This window comes from Vicugna pacos, chromosome 24, assembly GCF_048564905.1.
Source record: "Vicugna pacos chromosome 24, VicPac4, whole genome shotgun sequence".
Taxonomy (NCBI): domain Eukaryota; kingdom Metazoa; phylum Chordata; class Mammalia; order Artiodactyla; family Camelidae; genus Vicugna; species Vicugna pacos.
The window spans coordinates 1,299,556-1,316,792 of NC_133010.1; the positions used below are offsets into that span (position 1 = coordinate 1,299,556).

Here is a 17,237-nt window from a genome sequence, read left to right on the forward strand (position 1 = left end):
GAAATGAGATTTTACAGTTCTGGGAACCAGGGTGACCCACTGCTCACCAAATGGACGAGCCTTGTGAGGCCTCCAGACACCTCCTCCCGTGCTCTGAGTTATGCTTCCCGTCCTTAGGACCCTGTCTGCCACCAGACGCCACTCTCCCCATCCATCCTCACTTGGCTCATGTGTCGGCCCTGAGGGGCTGGGTTGGACTGCTTGCCGCTCAGCGCACGGGGGCAGCTCTCGCGTCTAGGCCTGGTGTACGACAGACAGACTTCAGAACAAATGCTAATAACTTGCATTCGACAAGGTTTGGTGCCCATCTCTGACCTAGAATCCTTTTATTCTGCAGAAACTTAGCTAGCGCAACAGATTTTTGCCTGGGTCTCCACCTCTGCATACACTTCCCTTAAACCCAGAGACTTGTGGGCTGCAGGATACTTAATAATGCGTTGGAGACATTTGATTTCATTCAACACATATTTAGGAGGGTCCTGCCCTGTGCTGGCCTATGAGGATATAAAGATGACCCCTGGTGTGTCTATGGCTGGTGCTAGACCCAGAGTTGAGGCGCCGGCATGCTCTCTCTATTAGGCTTCTGCATGGATTCTCCCATTGTTAGCCGGGTCTAATTTGAGAGACCGCATCAGTAAAAGGGTGATGGGATCTTAACCACATCACTGTTCCCGGACTTTCTGGATTGCCTCATCCCTGAAGGCCCCGTTCAAGTCCCAACCCTGCTGTGAAATCTTCCTTTCATTCGTTTAGCCAGCAAACCGTCAGAATGCTAACACTGTGATAAGTATACACAAGATTGCAAAGAGTATAAAGCATGGCCCCAGTTGAATTCGAGTAGAGGAGATTCCTCTGTCCAGCAAGTGCTGATTGAGGGCTCATCGTGGTTTAGGCACTGCACTAGGCTTGGGGCACGTGGCAATGAACTAGACCAGCGTGGGTCCTCCCTGCCCAGGGCGCTAAGCCCGCTGAGGGGCAGACGTGGAAGCAGCCCGTCCCGCTGCGCTGTGCTCCGTGGCACGGTGGAGGGAATTTCAGAGCCCCGGAGCCCACAGACAGGTTTCCCTGGAGGGGGCGGGGGCGGGGGCGGGGCCCACCTAGTCCCTAAACAATCACAGCAGGAGGCGGTGACCCTCACCACCACACCCGAGGCGCAGATTAGGATTGGCGCCGCAGGACCTGCAGCGGGGAGGGCCCCTCCAGGCCTGGAGAAGTCTTCCCAGGTGTAAAGCCAGGTGTTTGAGTTTCACTGAGTCGTGTGGGCCCTGTTCCCAGGTCCTGGTCTCCTGGGGGAGCTGTGTGGGTGGAACAAGGGTCAAGCATTGAAGGATGAAGTGCAAGTATGACGTGGGATGAAGCACTGAATGAAGAAGTATAATGTGGACTCGCCAATTTCCTTTGCTCTCTCCCTCGTTCATTGAACATCTTTTGGCTGCTCACTTACTCTCCTCGAGGCAGCAGAGAAGGAGGAAGAAAAAGACGTGAGGGACCCACAACATCCAAGAGGAAACATGTGTGAGTGGATAACTGACCATTCAACATAATCCAGTCTTGGGGAGAAGGGTCTTGAGGGGTAGATAGGAGTTGCCTGGACAGGAATAGGTCAAGGATGCAGCCTGTGTACTGGCATGCAGATCCATCCCCCCAGCAAGGAAGGCCTTGCTGGGTCCTCTTCTCCAGCCTGAGAACTTGGGCTGTTTTAGATGAGGAGACCCAACGGCCGATGCAAGGGTCAGACCTCTACCTCCAGCTGAGCCTATGATCGGGCCTCTGCATCCTCTATTCCATTGCTACTTCAACTTTTCCTGTTCATCCCCTGGCTCCTGGACCCTACAGCTGACTTCTTTAGACTTCCAGTAGGCATGTATCAAGCACTAGGCTCTTAAATGGTGGGCAGGTAGCACGGGGGGCAAGGAAACCCCAGCTGAGGCTATTGGGGAATTGGGGAGGGGTGGTTCTGGGCTCTTACCAGGTTTCCAGATTTCTTCTGCTTGGCAACCACAGGTATTTCTCTCATACTTCTATTGTCTTGTAAGTCATAAAAGAACAATCAGACCCATACAACTGTGAACTTCTGCTCATCCATGTTTAAGAAGGATTCAGAGGCCTGGGTGTGAAGAAAGAAAGAAGTGTGGTGTCATTAGCAAGGCAGGAAGGTGTAGCGGGGCTAAGGTGGCACTCTCTGAGGATGCTCAGAGGTGCCTGGAGCCTGCCCGCCCTCCGGACCATACAGACAGGAGCCCACAGGGCAGCAGGGCAGTTGGAGGAGCTGGGAACAAGATCATGGCATGTGCCGTCTCGCTGCATTTAAAATGTTAAGAGCAGAACTTGGGACCATATTTCCCTTTGGCTTTTTGCCAGCAGGAGAATCCACTGCCGTGAGGTCTGTGAGATGCTGAGACGGCGTTGCTGTGTGGGCGGGCAGCCTCCCGTGCTTCCCGTTGTGGTAAACAGAGGAAGAAGTCTGTACAACACCCAGATCGGGAGTAAGGATGGTGCACCAATGATGACAACAGTGGCATTTATTAAATGTGTCGAAGCGTTCAACACGAGTTAAAATTGCTTTATGGGGTTCATGTTACTTTAGCCACAAGCCTTCTTTCCAGGGACAGGGCGGGGGGGTGGGGGGGCAATCCCAGTGGTACTCCCATTTCCCAGCTCTGGTTCTACACGAGGTCAGCAGATTTCTAGATAAAGACACAGGGTGAGAGATGGACAGGATGCTGCCTACCCAGCAGGGGCCCTCGCGCATTGCCAGAGTAGGTGACCTCTATGCCAGACACCTCGTGGACGCAGGAAGGCCTTGCAAATAAGGCAGTGTCCCTGCCGGAGGGTGTGAGCAGATGGTTCTGCTGGCCCGGTGTGTGGCAGGTGCCCCACTGCCTGGGGTTGCCCTCCGAGTGACCAGCCACCTCGTCTGGGACAGCAGCAGCCCCTCCAAACCAGCGTTCCAACCAGGTGATCAACAGGCTGGAGGGTCCCACAGCCAACTTTTTTTTCCTCTTAAACCAAAATTTATATTTCCTTGCTTGTAAAAATTCCAAAGGCTTATTTGGGGGGGGGGAGAGGATAATATAGAAAATTTTTAATTCTGCCTCTGAGAGATGTTTTAGAATACTTACTGTTGGCAGTTATTTTTCTGCACATTTTCATGTAATTGAGAGCCTAGTGTACATAAAAAATATGCTTTTTCCCATAACATGGTAACACGAACATCCCTAGCTTATTACAGATCTTCATAAATTCCTGAGGGGATGGTAAGTAATCTGTCGGGGGAGATGGCCTCGATGGATCTGTCTCTGTCACTGGAGGTGATGGCATTTCAGGGCATTTCAGTGCCCCCTAGTCTATCCCCCTCCACGCCAGCTCCTTCCCTGCTCAGCCGGGCCTCTGCCCTGCCCAAGTCAGCAGGGCACCTGGCTAGTTCCTAAGACTGAGGGAATAAGGAGACCCTCCTCCTTCTAGGGTTAGGGCAGTGCCAGGTACCCCCATTGGCGGGAGGCAGGGCAGTGCCTGTGTCTTGGGTAGACAGATGAGACCCTTCAATGTACTGCACTGTGGCGGCCCTGAAAGGTGGGTGCCCTGGGCCCTACTCACAGCCTGTGATGGGGGTGGGGGGTTCTGAGCCAGCACAGTGGACCCCAAAGCTTACCAGCCCGTGGTACCCAGTAAGAGGCCAGTCCACTTTGAATATGTGAGGCCAGAAGAGGACAGATCACCATGTTGCCAGCCAATGCATTGGATACCTGTGAGCCTCAGTTTCCTCACTGTCAGATGGCGGCAGTAACAGCCTCCATGGTTGGGAGCACTAAATGCAGTGAAACATGGAGTGTGCCTAGAAGGGTATCTGGCCCTCGCAGGCACACAGCAGGTGCCCAGCTAGAGAGTGCCACTGCGCTGTCCCTAGGAGCTGCCCCTCAGGAGCTGGAGGGTGGCGGGGAGCTGGGAGCCTCCGGGAAGTAACACGGATGCCGTAGACGAGCGATGACACCCAGGCAGAGCGAGCGGCTGAGCTGGTACACACCTGACGCCTGCTTCAGGTTCAGCCAGCTGCTGGTTAGCGTGTCGCCTGTGACAGCTCTAAGGTCTGGGCACTTTGCATGGATAATCTCACGTATTGCTCATGCTCTGATCCTGTAGCTCAGCACCGGTAATGAGGATGAAGGAAAGCAGGGTCTTACACTCATTCAGCCTGTGGTGACCCAGGCTGCTGTTGGGGTCACAGGTCCAGACCTGCATCTTCCCTCTGGGCCCACACACTGGGGTTCCCACAGCCAGGTAGAGCAGGGGTGGGGGGGATGCTGGCTGGAGGTGATGGGACCCAGCAAATGCCCCTGGGCTCAGACAGCTTCTCTGAAGGTCCTGCTCTGAGGATCACCTTAGTTGACTTGATGTGCATTTTGGGGGCCCACATGGTGGTCATATGGCCTGAGGGCCTGGGAAGAAATGCTGGTGTCCTGTCCCACCTCTCTGACTGTGCACAGGGACAAAGGCCAACTCCTACACCTCAGCCCCTCTGCCCGGTGGGTTCGAATGAAGATTTGGGAGCTATTTTATCCAGCAAGTCGCGCTCTGGCCCGGTCACCTGGGCTGGCTGCTGTGGGCATTGAGAGGGAAGACAGCAGCATGGCTCCAGCCCTAGAGGGGGTCAGGCCTCCGCTTGATGGTGCCTTGGTCATGTGGTCCCTGCACGTGGGGCCCTTCCCCTCCCCCACCTGGCAGACCTCCTAATTCAAGGTCACTTGAAGAAGGTGCTGTCTGAACTTTTCCAGACAAATTATTATTATTTTTGTTTTGTTGGGATTTTTGGCTTGTTTTTATTGAGGTGTGATTGACATATAACATTATAGTAGCGTCAGGAGTACAATATAATGATTCAGTATTTGTATATATTGTGAAATGGTCACCCAGATTATTAATTGCCATTGTTCTATTTATTTTTATTTTTTATTGAAATATAGTTGATTTACAATGTTGTGTTAGTTTCTGTTATACAGCAAAGTGATCCAGTTATACATATGTATATTCTTCTTCAAATTATTTTCCACTATGGTTTATTACAAGATATTGAATATAGTTCCCTGTGCTATACAGTAGCACCTTGTTGTTTATCTATTTTATATATAGTAGTTTATATCTGCTAACCCCAAACTCCTAATTTATCCTTCCCCACTCCCTTTTCCCTTTGGTAACCCTAAATTTGTTTTCTATGTCTGTGAGTCTGTTTCTATTTCATAAATAAGTTCAATTGTGTCATATTTTATATTCCACATATAAGTAATATCATATGGTATTTGTCTTTCTCTGACTTACTTCACTTAGTATGATAATCTCCAGGTCTATCCATGTTGCTGCAAATGACATTATTTTGTTCTTTTTTATGGCTGAGTAGTATTCCATTGTGTATATATACCTCATCTTCTTTATCCAGTCATCTGTTGATGGACACTTAGGTTGCTTTCGTGTCTTGTCTATTGTATGTAGTGCTGCTATGAACATTGGGGTGCATGTGTCTTTTTGAATTAGAGTTAACTCCAGCTATATGCCCAGGAGTGGGATTGCTGGATCATATGTAATTAATTGCCGTTGTTTATTGAGCCTCCAGTGCGTGTTTGATTCTGCGATAAGCACAAGGATATGCATCATATATTACTTGCCTACTGTTTACCTGGGACTGTGCTAATTTTACACATTTTATATAATCCTCTCAACTGCCCATCAAGTAGGGGTTTTTATCTGCTTTGGAGCTTTGAGGCTCAGAGGGCTCAGTGACTTACTGGAGGTCCTGCAGTGCGGTTGTCCACCCAGTTACTCTGTGCCAACTGCAGTGTGTGCCCTGGTACCCGTGTCTTTGTGGCTTCTGATTGGAATTCCTATTAAGTGCAATCTCCTCCCTGGGGATCCTCAGGGAAGAGGCCACGTCTCACCTGGTGCCCAGGGTCCAGCACGGCGCCTGGCACATGCTGAGGAAGTTGCCGGTGTTTGCTGTGCACTGAGTCAAGGGAAGAGCCAAAATAAAGGGCCCAGGTTGACCCAAAGGCATATTCCTTTTGTCCTCTGACAGCTCGGCGTCCGCAGCTCTGTTCTTGGCTCGGCACTGCAATCAGCCTGGAATGTTGGATCCTGTTTTCTCCCTTGGATCGTACTAGATGATGGGCAGGTTCTTCACTACCTTTTGCAGCATAGCATAGCTTCCTTCTCTCCCACTGTTCCCGTCCTGAGTGGCCTCCCGCTACATCAGCGCCAGTGCAGCTTGTCTCGCTTTAGTTTTATTTCACACTGGTGTCCCTGGTGAGAGTGTGACTCTTGCTGAAATCCAGGCAGTGCCCCCCTTGCTCTCCGCCGCGCAGACGCGCTGTTTCCACAGCCTGCTGTTCTTACCCACGTTGAGCAGGCCTGTTTCTGGCTCAGGTTTCAGACTTTGGTCTTGCGTTTGGGGAAGCATATCTCAGCTCAGTTTAACTGGATCTACCCTCACCTTGAAGGCTTTAGGCCCATTCTTTATCCTGCTGTAGAAGAAAAAAACTTTTTGTTGAAGCAAAGACCATGTTCATCTGTGTCAGTGTCTAGGGGCCAGCTCTGCAATCCCAGGCAATCCCAGGCGCACAAAATAAAAATGTGTTTTTCCCCAATTTGATCCAGTGCCCTGGAAGACAGATGTACTGCCAGCATATGAGCAGCATGTGGAGATACTGAGAATCAATTTAGCAGTTTCCTGAACTCCAGATATTCTGTCTGCGTGCAACAGACACAGTGATTTCTAATGTCAGGCTCCACAAGGGCATTTCTAGGTTCTTAAAGGTCATCTGATAGGGAGACTATCTCCCCAGGGCCCCCACCTCTAGGGAGAGTGCGTATTTCTGAGAAAAGCACCTGGCCAGCCTCATTTATAAACATGGCACAGCATTATTGGGTGGCAGCCTGGGGACCAGCCTGTGGGGAGTGGAAATGTGTCTCCTGGCAGCTTTAAACTAATGGTCCTTTTTTGCCTCCATGCATATTTAAGATGGTCTCTTAGGTGGCAATGGAATGAGCCCATCTTCATAGACTTGTAGGACTAAGACTGTACTGCTATGTTCATATATTCTCTAAAGGACTGTTTTTGTTGTTGTTGTTGTTGTTAAGCAAAAACAATGTAAGAAAGGCTTAGACATGGCAGTCTCCTGGAGGCAGCCTGAGGGAGTAGAAAGGAAACACATTGGCACAAATCTCAACTAACAAGGGTTTTTGTCCTGGCTCTGTGATTTGGGATGTATCGTGTCACATCTCCATGCTTGTGTTCCCTGATTTGTCATATGAGGGATTGGCTTGCCCATTTCATTACTTCTAGCAGACATTTTTTTTCCCCTACGTGTTAAGATCTCTGAAATCAGGGTGCATCTCACTGTCGCTGGCTGTCAGCCGCACGGCATGGCTGTCATTGACTGAGCAGGTGTGCACGTGGTCCTACTGTTCAGACTGTCATGACCGCCACTGAATTAGGTGGGTTGTTGGTTACCCACATGTCAAGTGTCATTGTCATTCAAAATGTCTTCAAAAAGATCTCACTATAATTTATTATTGATGCCAAATGTTACTGTGTACACAGAGGGACCTGGAAACAGTCGATCTGATATTTTTGATATTAGAAAAGCAAATATTTGCTGTTGGGGGAAGGACTGCAATTTCATACTTTCTTGTAAATCAACAAAAATTATCAGCCTCACACTTGCCAACAAAGGCAAGAGAAATTCCCCAAATTCTTCAGAGAAGGAAAAAACCACCTCAAAGCCATGGGAGGCTCCTGTGACCAATTTGTCCGCATGCAGGACTGTCATTAAGGTATTATGTCAGAGTTTATTTGGCAGCATTTTTTCTTTCCTTTGTGGCTCATAAAAAATTGGTGGGTCTTAGAATTGATGACTTTACTTTCTGAAGTTTCTCCTGGTTTTAATATCTAATAGTTTTACTTTTGCTTTATATTTTTGGTCAATTAGAACAAGGTAATAAAAATCACATTCCTCCCATGTGTTGGTGCTGTTCCTCGGGCCCCACAGCACGTGACTCATGGTATCAATTGCCTGGTTACTTTCCTGTGTGTTCCTAACACCTAACACCAAGCTTGAGGAGGTACTTACTAAATAAGTGGATAGACGGGTAGATAAACGGATGAATGGTTGGATAAATGGACAGATAGGTGATGGATGGATGGGTGGATAGATGGATGGAAGGGTGGGTGAATGGGTGGATGAATGGAACTGCCCAAGGAGATGCAGCCTATCTTTGGCAAAGCAGCAGAATCCCTTCTAGGGAAGCTGCAGGCATTTCTCCCAGACTCGGGGGGGGGGGACCTAGACTCCGTTTTTAGGCTTTTTATTGACATTTCATTATTCACTGGTAGTCTTAGCTGATTCTCACAACTATAGCTTTCTCTGGATGGGTCTCCAAGCTACTCAGCCAGAGGTGTGAACCCAAGGCCATATCTTGGGACCAGTTGTGTAGACCAACTAGTTTTTTAAGTAGCTTGATTGAGATATAATTCACATACCATGCAGTTAACTTATGTAAAGTGTCCAATTAAATGGTTTTCAGTATAATCACAGATATGGACAACCACTGCCAATTTTAGAACACCTTCATCACCTCAAAAAGAAACCCATACCCTTTAGCTATTGCCCTCCTAACCACCTTTGCCAGCCCCTCACCCCTAGCCCTAAGCATCCACTAATCTACTTTCTGTCTCTGTGGATTTCCATATGCTGGACATTTCATATGAATGGAATTGGATCATTTGTGGTCTTTTGTGAGTTTCACTTAGCACAGTGTTTTCAAGGTTCGTCTACATTGTAGCATGTGTCAGGACTTCATTCCTTTTTAATGGCAGAACAATATTCCACTGCCTGGATATACCACTTTATGTTTATCCATTCATCAGTTGGCAGATATTTGGATTGTTTCCATGTCTTAGTTATTATTAATAATATTACTAAAAACATTCATGTATAAGTTTTTGTGTGGACATATATTTTCATTTCTCTTGGGTATAAATACACCTAGGAACAGAATTGTTGGGTCCTATGTTAACCCTGTGTTTGATCATTTGAGGAACTACCAGACTGTTATCCAAAGCAGCTGCACCATGTTTCATTCCCACCATCAGTTTATGAGGGTTTTAATGTCTCCACATCCTCACTGACACTTGGCTCAATGATTTATAAGGTTCTTTCTACTTCTAAGCTCCCCAGATTCTGGGGTGAAATCCAGTGACTTTTGAGACAATGGAAGCCCTTTCCTGGCTTTGTATATCCTCCTTCTTCTATCTCAGCAGAGTCTTCAGAGGGCTGTGGGGAATTTCTCAGTTAATTATCTGCCAGTTAACCACTCCGCCTGCTCCCTGTGGCTGTAACTGGCTACAGACTGTTCCTGCTGTGTGCCCGTAAAGAGGTTATCTGCTGCCATCACACTCTGGTGAGTGAAATTCACTGCAGGGATAATGGCAAATAGAGCCCAATGACTGTGATGGCCTAATAAGAACAGCCATCCGGGATCTGCCACCAGGTGGGTTCTCTCTGGCTGCATCTGGGAGTCTTGGCTACCGCTGCCCCAAACTAGCTCTGGGGAGGGCTCCTAGGTCAGAGAAGCCCAAGATGAGCAACTCCACAGTCCTTCCACCGGGGGCCCACGGTCTTTCCATCCATCTTCTGTGGAATCTTGCTTTGTGCCAGGCCCTGGAAGTATAATGATGAGAAAGTCAAGATGATCACTGTCTACCGGAAGGCATACTGTAGTGGGTTCCCCATGGGAGTAATCTGGAGATCACTCAGATTTTCTGGCTGCCTCTTTTCCTAATTACATGACCTCAGCATGTCTTGAGAGAAACGCTTGGGGAAAACCACCCCAGGAGAACTGCCGTGCCTGGGTCTTCAGCGTGGCCATGGTCAGCAGCTCTCGTCTCTGGCTTGGCCGTCATTGCTGTGAGCTGAGTAGCTGGACTCCGTGTTCTACAGAGTAACAGCCGTAGCCAGCAGACATCTGTGGCCTGCAGAGCTTGGCTTTCCTACCCCATCTCCAGATGTCTCTGCAATATGTAGGACTTACATCTGTTCAGTCCCTTTCTCCTTCATCCCTCAGAGCTTCAGCCCCATAACAACGCAAGCTGGTGGGACTGTTCGGGGATTTACTGGCTCATGCCACAAGGCAGTGGGACTCTGAGCTGCTGCTGGTCCGGGGAAATGCCCAGGACTGGAGTCAGGATGCCTGGGATGTGGTCCTTCCTGTCACTAGGCCACAGGCACATTGCTCCAGGGTGCAGTTAGAGGGAGGTGGTGATGCATGCTCTGTCTCCCTCATACACAGGGCGACTGAGAAGTAGCTGGCTGGATGGTGCAGAGCTGCAGACCCCAGTGTTAGGAGGCCCAGAGCTGTCTCCCAGGCCTCCACAGATAACGCCAGATCTGACTCAACAGTTCATATCTGATGGCAGCTTATTCTGTTATCCTGTGAAAGGCGTGAAGCCTTGACCTGGAGCAGTTTCAGGGCCCACTTCAGAAGTGACCATGGGGTACAGCAGCTCACAGGGTGATGTTGAGCAAAGGATGGGAACGTTGAGTGGGTGGAGCTGTGGGCTCCTCGCTTATGTTTAATCAAACTAGCTGTATCTTGGATCCACTCTGGGCTCAATTCCTGACGCAGCCAGCCTCTTACCGGATGCCCTTGGGCAGTTCCTCTCCGCCTCTGTCTCCTAAGTTGTATAATGGGGACCAAAAGTGCCTACAGTATAGATTGTCTCGAGGATTAAAGTAATATATGACAAGGATTTAGCACAGGGTCTAGCACATAGTAAATGCGCAATAAATGCTGGTTGTGGTTTTTTATCTATCGTGGGAAGCCATGTATAATTTAATTTGAAAACTAAGTATGGTGTTAGAGGAAAATAGTTTGGAAACCAGCAATCTGTGGGGAATACAGTATTGATGGTTTGCTTTCCTGCTTCAGTACAGGTCAAGGGCAGCTGACTCTGAGTGGGAGGAACACTCCGGGGGTCCCCCAAATGAAGGCATGGGCAGCAGGGCTTTGAAGGCTGCTCCAGGAGCCAGGGGTGTGGCCTTCTGTCTTCTGTGCATTTGCACTCCTGGGCTTCTGCTGCTCAGCTCTCCCTGTGGTTCATGGAGGATTCAGGGAGAGGTATGGGAGCCTGGGCCCTCGATCAAGTTTGAGATGCCTGTGATTGCTGTCCAGTGGGCTCCAAGCATTGTGTGGGATACACACAGGCTACTCTGCTTAAGGGGCCCATGCTCAGCCTCCCATACTAGCTGTTTCCACTGCTAACACGCCACCCGTCTCTGCCCCCGGGCGGCCAGCAGCTGCCTGTCTGCTAATACCAAGCGGACAGAGCATCAATTACCTGCTGTTCATTTTCTCATTTCTGGGAATCCATCATCAAATGCTCAGTGATTAACTGACTGTCTGCAGTGGGCTCAGGTCTGACTCCCAGGGGACAAAGCAGAGTAGACACAGCCTCAGCCTCTAAGAGCTTAGCTGAGGAAGGAGGCAGGGGCATGATGGGGGGCAGTGGGACAGCCCTGTCCATTTATCTGGACCCCCCTCAAGACATTCAGGAGTGGCGCCCCTTTCCCAAAGGGTGGAGTTTGGGGATGCACTGCCTTCTGTGGTTGACTGTTTTCTTTACTTCCAGTGCAGCCCCATCCCTGCAGAGTGACACAGTCTTCCTATAATAGCACTGTGGCCTGTCTTCAGCCAGGTTAGGGGAGAGTCCTGCTGGTCCAGAAACCTTTCTTTCTCCCTCTTGCAGTGACTTTGCTGATGTCTATTTTGGACTAAGGTGTATTGATTTCACATTGTAACTCCCAAGAGGCAGTCCTTATTCTTATTTCCAAATTCTTTGGGACACTCCTTTTTGCAGTCATCTACCACCTACAGTTGCTTTCTTGCAGGGGATCTCAAACTTGGAGGGCCAGGCAGGTAGTGTGTGAGTGAGCACAGCCGTATGAGAATGCTGGCTCTGGGCAGTGGGAGACATTAGGGAGTGTCCGGGTCTGTGGGGAACTGGAGATTACATGCCCTGTCTGTAGGGGTCAGCCCTGCTTAGCTCTAGCTGGTGATTGTGATGTAGGGAGGTGAGCCAATGTTGTTGGATTTTCCACTCTTTCAAGAAAAATAGAAATGTGGATTTTTACATGAAGTCTTTTGGTTTATAAAATTGGCTTAAATATTTTTAAGATACCAAACAGACCAAACAAAAGATACTGTGGCCCTGACATGGCACCAAACGGCCATTTGCAATCTCTGCTTTGTGATTATACTCCTGTGCAGAGCCCGTCACCCAAGGTGGCAGGAGACAGAGGAGCAGCTGCTATGAGTGTTCTGAGGGACGGGGTCCCTGTGAGCTGGGATAGTCCAGGTAGCGAGCAGAAGGTGGGCTCAACTGAGCTGTCCTGGAGGATGAAGACAGATGAGGGAAATGGATGCTTCTCTCACAGGGAGCCAGCTCTGCCTTCCCAGCTGTGGGACAGTCCCCAGGGTCACAGCCTCGCAGGGACAGGCTGTGTGGAACCTGTTTTGGCTCCCCAGACCCCCACCAAGCTCTCAGAAGCCACTCGGTACTGTCCCTGCTCCAGCTGGGCTCTGTTTCCAGAAGCTGTTGCAGGAGGGAGCAAGATGACTGGGGACCCTGTTTACCCCAAGAGAGACACTGGAGAGAGAGTGTCACCTGAGAAGGAGGGCCTGGGCTGCTGGGCCACTGGGCTTGGAGGTGCTTTCTGGCCTTCACCCCAGGTGCTCTGACAGGGGCATCGCTGGGCTCAGAGCAGGACACCGTTGGTATCCCTTCCTGGCATGCTCTGAGTTAGTTTCCACTCTTTGTCAACTCAGAAGCTTTTGAAGGCTCGTGGTGGGTCCCACACGGTCCACTTCTCAGGCAGTCTCCCTTAATCCTCCCAGCACTTTATGAGATGGTACTTTTCTCATCAGTCTGCTCTGAAGATATGACAACAGGCTGCCCAAGGGCATAGAGCGAGGAAGTGGGTTAGCCAGCACTGGAACCCAGAATCATTACATTTCCCTGTCTTAGGAGCAGGGGTTGGAGGGGAAGCCACCTGACTCCAGCCAGAGATGAGGCTGGCTGCCAGTGACTGTGAGACCTATGACAGATTTGGTACCTTTATCTCCCCCTATGGGGCTTCACCAGTGACTTCCATGCCCCTTGGAGCCTGTAGGACATACAGGAAGTGCTGAGTACCTATTGGAGTGAATTGCCTTAAGGAAGCTCTTGAATGTGGTGGGAAGAGCCTTAGTTCTAGGATCAGGTGACCCTGGCATCTGGAAGGGAGGGATATTGGATAGGTCTCCCACCAGCACCCTTGGCTTTAAGGTTCTAAACTTGGCGGGGCGGGGTAGAGGGGAGCCTGGGCCCAGCAGTAGTGGGCAGAAGAGCTGGGGAGACCAAGGAGTGTGCCGGGGTGGGTGTGAGAGGACCAGGGAGCTGTAGGTCGGTCTGCCGTCCTGAGCTTGGGATGACGAGAGATATAGGATGAAGTGGGGTCCCCAAGGACCATGAAGTCTTGTCAAGACAAGATAAAAAAAAAAACATAAAACATTTCAGAGTGGGACAAGAGTTGGGTAACAGCGCGAGGGAGGATGAGAAGGTGTCAGGAGGCAGCCTGTGTTCCGCTAAGCGAGCCGGTGGGCAGTCAGCGCCTGGAGCCCGGTGCAGGCTCCCGTAGACCCCAGGGGCTGAAGGGGAGGGCAGACCTGGGCAGCAGAGCATCCAGGGACAAGGCAGGGGCTGGAGCCGGAGCCCACCCTGGATGCCCATTGGTCCAGATCCGTCTGCTGATGTGGAGGCCTTGGGAGGGTCCAAGAAATGACTGTTTCAGGATTTTCCTCCAGAGGAAGTCCCAGTTAGGAGACTGGAATCTGATGGGGTGTCCTGCTGCGTGGACTGCTATGGATGCACCTTCTCCCTGAGACCTGCCTTCACAGACACCTCCCCTAGAGTTGCCACGATGGGTGCTTTGAAGAGAGAAGGGTTCACAGCATCTCCCCTGTCTTCCGGGCTCATAGTGATCTGTCCCCTCCCACTGAAAACGGGTCCGGCGGCTCAGTCACTCCTGAGACTGATTGAGGGAGAGGGCAGTGAGGCCGGAGGCTTTTGGTCTCTCTGGAAGTTCTGAAAGAACCATGAGGCTTGGCCCAGGGCCCTGCACAGAGTGAAGGCTCAGTAGTGTGTGAAAATGATGCTATGATTTGGGGTTTGTCTGTAATTTAGGAATAACTGTCTGACGTTAATGACTTTGACCCAGAACTGCACTTGGGGTCCAAAGACATTGAAAGTCACTGTGGGGGGGGGGTGACTCGGCTCAGCAGAGGTTCCCTGGGGATGGCAGACTATGGGGAACTTGGGGACCCGCATTACAGGCCAGGCTCTATCCATAGACATCTGAGTAGCTCCCAGCAGGACCTCCCCTTCTCTGGGCTCCAGTGTCCTCATTTGCTCAGTGAAGGAGCTGGATTCTCTAAGATCCACTGAGGTCATGTGGCTTAGATTTCAGGAGCCCCTCCAACGTGTTGAGAGCAGCTGGATGTGTCTGGCCCTGCAGCTTGGCCCTGCAGGACCCTGAGCAGGTGCAGTTACACGCATAGGGTGCTGAGAGTCCAGGGTGGAGCTGGGTGGTCCTGGGGTCCACAGATAAATACTAATTCAGCCTGTTGAGGTCCTGCCTGGCCCTTAATGGACCATGAGAGAAAATGCCCCTCTTCCAGGGAGCTGGTCTAATAGGCCAGAGTGTCAGGATGGAGAATCCACCCGTTTTCAACCAGGGTGGGCCATCTGAACGATGGATAGGAAAAATGTGACAGGTTTTCTAGATCTTGGCTATCTGAAGCGAGGTCCTCTGACCAGCAGCAACATCACCAGCTGGAAGCTTGTTAGAAGTGCAGAATCTCAGGTCCCACCTGGGAGCCAGTGAATCCGAATCTATATTTTAGCAAGATGGCCTGTGATCACTGCACATGTGAAAGTTTGGGAGGCCTTGCTCTGGGCCACTTTTCATAAACTCTTTTGACCACGCCTCATAGAAAGAGATACTTTTCCATGGGCAGATGAGACAAAAGTTCCATGAAACAATAGTTCCACATACAATGTGTGTTACTCACTGATATTTGCAATTTAGTTGTGTATTTTGAATGATCATGAGTTTATCTCGCAGCCTCCCAAATTGTCGAGACCTGCAGTTTACAAAACGCTGTGCTAGCTGACCCCCATCTGATGTTTGAGTGAAAAAGGGTTACCCTAGTATGTGTGTTAGGGCCTGCTGTCAGCCATTTAGAGGACTCCTGAGAGGACTCCTGAAGCAGTAAGTGGTGCGGATTTCTGGGGTCACCTCCGGCTCCATTTGAGTTTTCCTACTTCCGGTGGTTGGAGGCCTGAGGCTTCTCTATACGGAGGCCTCCACTGAATTCCCTTGCTTTTCTTTGGTGAACACCATAGAGTCCCCAGGCCAGCATAGACAGGAGTGGCCAAGCATGATGCCTGCAGATTTGGGGGAAAGGCATTCTCCCGCAGCCCAAGTCCTGTTTGTGCAGGAGATGGAGCGTGGGCTGGACTTGGAGGGGCGGTTGGCAGCAGACCGTGGTGAAGGGGGTTCCCATGGCTTCCTCAGGCAGCGCAGTGGGCGTCCTCTGTCCCCTGGCAGCTGGCTCCCTCCTCCCACACTCTCAGCAGGCGGCCTGGCCTGGCCCTGCCCTGGGGGCTGCCTGATGGCGGACAAAGGAAAAAGCCCTCCTGGCAGGCTCAGGGTGAAGGTGTCAGTTGCCAGCAGGGTGTGGAGGTGGGAAGGGGAAAGGGGCGGGGCCTTGTGTGTAGCAGGGTCACCAGGAGCTGCTGCCGCAGGGGGTCCGGGAGGGTAGTGAGACTGTGCGCAGCAGGCTGAGGCGGTGGAGACATGGTGGGTGGATGTGATTCAACACGAGGAGAGTGGTGCTGATTGGCTGGGCCCTGCTATCCACCCCCAGCTCGGATGTGTCTGTGTCAGTCTGCGGAGTAGCTATCCTGCTGGGTTGGGCCAACAGACTCGTGAGGCCCCCAGGCCACTGAGCTCAGGAGCACAGAGCAGCCCCCTGCAGCACTGCACAGTTCCCTGCTGCTGGCCTGCGGTCCAGGAGGCCCGGCCCCTTACAGTAGCCAAAAGTGAGTCCTGCGCTTCCTCTCTGAGGTCCCAGCAGAGTGTGCCGGGCTGAGTTGCATGCTGAGGGCCTGAGGGGAAAGGGTCTGATGACAGGTGAAGGGCTGCCCTTTGAGGGCCTGGAATGATGGATTTCCCAGAGAAGGGCTGGCAGGCGGCAGAGCAGAAGCATCTCATCTCGTTTGCAGGTCATCGGAGGAGGTAATGCATCTAATGCCTGGCTCTTCTTAAAGGGATTGGCTAAATTTACAGCTACTAATGCCATTTGTCACTGGGCTGGTGGGAAAGGACTGCTGAGAGGGCTGGGACAGTTCCAGCTTATTGTCTCAGGGCCCTCCCTTTCCCTCCAGACCTCTAACTCCGATGTAGTGCTATGAAGCCCCCACAGGGTGCAAGGCAGGAGGGCAAGAGGGTGAGGGGAGTGAGACTCCTGACCTCAGGCAGAGCCCACAGTGTCCGCAGATGCACCTTTGCTGAGTGTGGGCTTCCCAAAAAAGCCACACCGCCCTGCCGCCTCAGCCCTTCTGCACCCCTCCTACAGCCGTGCCCACCCAGGCCCCGCCCTCCTGCCTCCTGCCTCCTGCCTGCAGGCTCAGGGCTGCCAGCCCTGTACAGCAAAGTGCGGCCTCAGCACTTTTCCCATTCCTGCTGCCTGCTTTTTTGTTCCCCACCATCCATCACCTGGAAGGGGATGGGGCAGGGCTGGGTGAGGAGGGGAGCCCAGAAGACTGCAGGGGCGTGCTCCTGGACTCTCGCCTCTCTGGCATCCTGGATGGCTGCGGCCGGGGAGCTGGCTCTTCTCTTCCACCCTCTCCTCCGTTTCTTCTTCTGGTCCCATCCCCCTTATCACTTTCACTGATCATTGAAACATAAGCTCCTCTTGCTGGTTCTCTCAGCTTAGCCAGAAGCCCAGCTGTTTGGAGATTTCCCATCCCGATCTTCCTATGAATGAGAAACGGAGCCAGGAGGAGACCCCAAAGCACAGGCAGGAAGGGAGCAGAACAAGCCCTGGAGGGGAGCATCCCTTTATTTCTCTGTGTCTCCATCAGCCTGAAA

The 17,237-nt window shown here is 51.2% G+C and overlaps 1 protein-coding gene across 1 annotated transcript in view; it reads left to right on the top strand.

Annotated features, from left to right (window-relative positions):
- The first annotated feature begins 16,271 nt into the window (after window positions 1–16,271).
- The window catches only part of LOC140688901 (CBP80/20-dependent translation initiation factor-like), a 39,276-nt gene continuing 38,310 nt past the window's right edge, over window positions 16,272–17,237 (top strand). Inside the window, exon 1 of the mRNA XM_072948885.1 lies at window positions 16,272–16,382. The gene's annotated coding sequence lies outside the window, so the exon portion shown is untranslated. The remainder of the gene's footprint in view (window positions 16,383–17,237) is intronic.